This window comes from Triticum dicoccoides, chromosome 1B (genome assembly GCF_002162155.2).
Source record: "Triticum dicoccoides isolate Atlit2015 ecotype Zavitan chromosome 1B, WEW_v2.0, whole genome shotgun sequence".
In the NCBI taxonomy this organism is placed as follows: Eukaryota; Viridiplantae; Streptophyta; class Magnoliopsida; order Poales; family Poaceae; genus Triticum; species Triticum dicoccoides.
The window spans coordinates 379,703,829-379,709,746 of NC_041381.1; positions in this window are offsets into that span (position 1 = coordinate 379,703,829).

Genomic DNA, 5,918 nt, shown 5'->3' on the forward strand with positions numbered 1-5,918 from the left:
AAGGAAGTTTGTATGTGGTTACCGAATGTTGTTCGGAGTCCCGGATGAGATCCCGGACGTCACGAGGAGTTCCGGAATGGTCCGGAGGTAAAGATTTATATATGGAAAGTTGTTGTTCGGGTTCCGGAAAAAGTTCAGGTTTTTTCGGTATTGTACCGGGAAGCTTGCAGAAGGTTTCAGAGGATTCCGGAGGGGTCCGGAGGTCCGGAAATTGTTCCACCATGTCCAATACAGCAGCATGGGCTGTAAGGGGGCGCCCTAGCCTTAATGGGCCAGGGGAACCAGCCCCCCAAGGCCCATGCGCATGGGAAGGGGGAAACCCTAAAGGGGGAGGCCTCCACTTGACTTGGGAGGCACTCCTCCCCCCTTGGCCGCACCCCTTGGGGTGGGAAACCCTAAAGGGGGCGCAACCCCCCCTTCCCCCTATATATAGTTGAGGTTTGGGGCTGCTAAACACACGAGAACCTCTCCCTCTATTGGTGCAGCCCTGCCTCTCCTCCTCCTCCTCTCCTGTGGTGCTTGGCGAAGCCCTGCTGGACTACCACGCTCCTCCATCACCACCACGCCGTTGTGCTGCTGTTGGATGGAGTCTTCCTCAACCTCTCCCTCTCTCCTTGCTGGATCAAGGCGTGGGAGACGTCGCCGGGCTGTACGTGTGTTGAACGCGGAGGTGCCGTCCGTTCGGCACTAGGATCTCCGGTGATTTGAATCACGACGAGTACGACTCCTTCAACCCCGTTCTCTTGAACGCTTCCGCGTAGCGATCTACAAGGGTATGTAGATGCACTCTCCTTCCCCTCGTTGCTGGTTTCTCCATAGATAGATCTTGGTGACACGTAGGAAAATTTTGAATTTCTGCTACGTTCCCCAACACTACTATCATAGTTCAATGACCCGGTTATACTTCTATCATGTTCTACCTTCGAGTATTACCGTGTGGTATCTCAAGGATTTCTACCCATTGCACTACATGTTATGAATTTTTGATGAAGTAGTAGCTTTCCCCGTAATAGTCACTCCACGGGTTCTGGGTTGTCGTCAACCGAGAACACCGATTAGTGAATCGAATCAACACAGTGATTCAATACTCCTAGTACTTTGTTGTTGAGACATTTAATACTCCATCATGTCACTCCTAGCCTGATCAGTTACTTCGTGATCAGGCTAATTTTAACTGTGCTACCTAGTCCTTCTTCCCAGAGCACAAATTTCGACGGTGAACTAATCTTACGTCGATCTTCCTCGTTATATCATTTCTTCTTGAACAACAAATTTGATTTCGAGTTTGTGTCATACCCATGGTTCCAATAACCTTTTGCTTCATCATTCCCTTGACTTGATGTCATTGCCGATCGATTACATCTTCATGAAATCTCTTGACAAATGTGTCATGATCATCATCAGCATTCTGAGCTCTTCCAGGATATCAATTGAATTCATGATGAGAAGTACCATACTTTCCCTTGATGATCTATATTATCATCGACCAGTTTATTGCATTCCGTTCAACACAAACTTGTCCGTGTTTTGTGTTATACCTTGAGTTCCTTGCTATCCGGCATTAGTTCTTCTTTACCTTGGAGTATTACCATCTTTTATGCCGAGGATGTCGTGAGAATTTCACCACTTCTTAAGAATTCTTGATACAAGTGATACTTCTTGCCATCTCCTTTCATTCCTTGGTCCCCGTGTTGTTTCTAACTGGAAAACCGACAATTGAACTATGATGTGCGAATCCAAAACTTCTAAGCAACCCTATTGCTTTGAAGTTAATGGTTGACATTTCATTCTTAGACCATTGGTTATCGAATCACCATCCTAACATTGATCATTCTACCTAAAGCACATATCTTGGGTGCACCTTACAACCAATGTTTAATTGGGTATGTTTTCCTTGAGCATACCTCATTATATCATTTGATCTGACAAATGATATCTCCTTGTTCACGTAATTGTGGAAATCCATCCTTTGGAAATTCCGATGGATTGTCGCTGAGTCCGTCAGCCACCTCCTCCTCTTCTCCTTGGTTTAATGATGAACTCTTGTTTCAGAACTCACTTCCATAGTTCATTTCCCGAGAATCTTACAATGTCATCTCGTCAATTTGTGTCGCACCTTCTCTTCTCAGGCACCCTAAGTCTGAGGTATCCTGACACCAATTAGATCTGAATCTCGGTCGGATATGATGGTTGGAATATATTTTCAAGAGTTATAGCATTGATCCTCATATGACCTGGTAAGGTGATGTCATGCCTAGCACACCTGACCGGAGGACCTAGTGTTATAGTTCCTTTTTTAACACGGTTAACCATTTTTCCATGAGGAAATTGAATGCCTTGTTTAATAAGTTTATCCTGATGGATCCTTTGTGTATCCAAAGTCTGACCTTTGCTTGAAGACCATGTCAATGCTATCTCGAAGCATGTCTGTGGTACTCCGATTTTCAACAAGAATATTTGAAGTCCAATGCTAAATATTCTTGCTCAATTATCCAAACAATGTTGCCTGGGTAATGTGATGAAATTTCTCTCCCCTTACATAAAGGGTGTTCTACATTATATCTTGTCATGGATATCTTGCTCTGCTTGTCCTTGGGAAGGATATACCCCTGAAATATGTGTTTAAACACATTTTCCTTTCCATTGTTTTGTTTAATCTTTCTTGTGATCTATATGATCTAAGGAGAAATAATTTACTACTTATGTAAACACCTCGATGTACAACTCTGTCAGTAAGACCCTATTTCTACTATTAATGACATTCCGGTAACCGCCGATGGATGAGAACTTTGCCTGTTGGCCCGCCTCGTTCAACGAGCAGGAAAATGGTTCTCTTCGTCCCTCGCCCTTAGTACCGATGTTGTTGCCGACATAACCGACAGACTATCCTCTGGCCTTGCTTACATGATCGTGCAAGATGTCACCGCCCTTCCTACTTTTAACCCACATGGTGGGCCCATAACCCACAGTTCCACAGGATCAAAACCTGACTCTCCTGTACACCCTGTTTCCAAAGATAACCCTTGCGCTTGGCTTCGTATGCAATTCACGAGCCACATTCCTAGTGATCTATCCTGGTATCAGATGCAATACTTATTCACGTTACCCTGATACCCTTTCACCTTTTGACTAGGCATTGAATGATTGCCTGGCTGCTTGAAACTTCTTATTGTACCTTCGAACTTTACTCTCGATGTGTTTTATTTGTTCAACTCGAGAGGTACTCATATGCTCATTCATGGGTTAATCCCAGATTATTACCCTTATAGCATTCTGTCGTTGCCGATCTGTCCTGTTACCTAATCGTAAGTACGATGGAACCCTCGAAGAAAGGATGATGACTTCATAATGATGACCTGAAGCAGTGGAATGAAGACATCCACGTAATGCATCGACCTTTTCGAGAAGAGCAACCAAGACCAAGAAGATCCGTTAGATTTTTCGTAACCCAATCCCTCCCCCCTCACTCCCCTCCTAAAATCTCGGGACGAGATTTCTTGTAGAGGAGGAGAATTGTGACGCCCGGATAATCAAGCTACAGTAACCCCTGCTAATGATGCCACGTCACCTTGATTACTGTTGCTAATCTCGCGTTAGTTCGAAACCGATTCAAATTCAAATTCAAAATAGAGGCAAACATCAAAAGCTTTCAAATATTAAAACTAAAATGTTCGGTTTGTGCCAGATAATGCATAGGTGATTAAGGTGAAGAAACCCTAATTTTATAATTCCTTTAAATGTTATAAGATGAATAAAACAGTAGCGAAAACTATTATTTAAATACAAAAGTATTTTAGTTTAGGTAGCTAGTTAATGTGGTAGTGGCATATTTGGTAACATCAAATTAGGTGCCATTTTGGTATTTTGCTAAAACAAAAATAAAAGGAAACTAAGCTAAAATAGAAAAGAAATAAAATAAATAAAAGAAAAGAAAAAAACAATAGAAAGGGAAAAGGACCCCCTCTCCCTGGGCTGAATGACCTAGCTAGCCAACAGCCGGCCAGCCCATCCGGGCCGGCCCACTCCCTCGTTCCCCCTTGTTGCCTCCTTCCCCGCGCCCTGTTCCCCCGACCGCGCCATGAACAGGGGCGCGTCCCCGTCGCACCACCTCGCCGTCCCTGCCGATGGGATAAGGCCGCCACGCCCATGCCTCCTCGGTTCCCTCTCCCACTCACCCCCGCTCTCTTCCCAGATCTCCGCCTCCCACTCGGTCCTCAGATCCGCCCTCGTCCAAGCGCTCCCATGGCCGTGACCGTCATGTAGCCATGGCCACTATCCTCCCCGCACCGCGCCAGCGAGTCACCGAGCTCCCTCACCGCCTGCTTCGTCGTCCCTGATCGTTGGTTCGAGCTCCGCGCCACCGTAACGGCGTGGACGAGGTCGTCTTCAACCTCCGGACACCGAGCTCCACCGCGTCAGAGTCCGCCTCGCCTCTGTGCTCCCGTTCCCCGCAGGCCTTTCGTGTGCCGCTCGGTGAGCTCCACCCCCTTCTTCTCCCTGTTCTTGCTCCATTTTCGCGCCATAGCTAGTCGTGCGCGACGCACCACCATTGCCAAGCTATGGCTCCGCCGTCGAGCTCGCCGTAGCGGTCACTGCATGCATGGCTCGCGTCCGACCGTGTAACCGTGCTCCCTGTAACACCGCGACACAGGTGCTCTCTCCAGTGCATCCTCTCGCTGCTCCTAGCTCCGTCCCCGTCGAGCTGCGATTCCGGCTATCGCCTGATCTCGAAGCACCGCTCAACCCCGGCCACGCCTGTGCCTGCGACCACCGCCACTCGACATGCGTTGTCGCGTGAGTTCGAACGCACCTAGCCCCGCAACGAACCGTGCCCCGCAGCCCCGTCATCGAACTCACCCGAGCCTCGGCGTCCACGCGACATCGTCGACAGTGACCATTTCGGCCACCCCCGCCGTCGTGCTGCCCTCCATCGGACGTGACGTGAAGAGGTCGTTCTAGAGAGCCTGGCGACTATAGCCCATTTCCGAGTTCGCCGGAGCTCGCCACCGCGTCTGGGCTCGCCGGCACACTCTGATGGCCACGCTGACTTGGCGCCGATGTGGCACCGCGGGTCCCGCCGCTCAGCCACTAACCCCTGGCCTCCCTGGGCCCAATTCACCCAGTCAACTATGCTGACTGGGCAGGCCCAGTTAATGACACGCGGGCCCCCCAACCTTTAAGCTTTTCTTTTAAAATAAATATAATCTAATAATTAATTAATTAGTTAATTATACCAATAATTTGTCACTGACTAATGGGACCCACACTTAACTAATCCTAGTTAGTTTAAAACAAATCCTATTTCACCTCTTTCTCAATGACACGTGGGTCCCGCTGGACCCACAGGTCAGATTTGACCTAGTCAAACCGCACTGTTGACTGATGACCTCAGCATTGCATTATGATGACATCAACTGACACTATTCTAGATAATGTTAGAATTAAATAGATAAATAAATTCAGAAAATGATTAAAACTTTAGAATAACATAGAAAATAAACCGTAGCTCAGATGAAAATATTTTCTACATGAAAGTTGCTCAGAACAACGAGACGAATCCGGATACGCAGCCCGTTCATCCGCCACACATCCCTAGCATAGCGAACACGCAACTTTCCTCCTCCGGTTCACCTGTCCGAAAACGCGAAATACCTGGGATACTTTCCCGGATGTTTCCCCCTTTCGCCGGTATCACCTACTACCGCGTTAGGGCACACCTAACACCGCTCATTGTCATGTCATGCATCGTCATGCTTACGTTTGCATTGTATTTAATGTTTCTTCCCCCTCTTCTCTCCGGTAGACTACGAGACGAACGTTGCTGCTGCCCAGTTCGACTATGGAGTTGACGACCCCTCCTTCTTGCTAGAGCAACCAGGCAACCCCCCCCCCCCTTGATCACCAGATATCGCCTATTC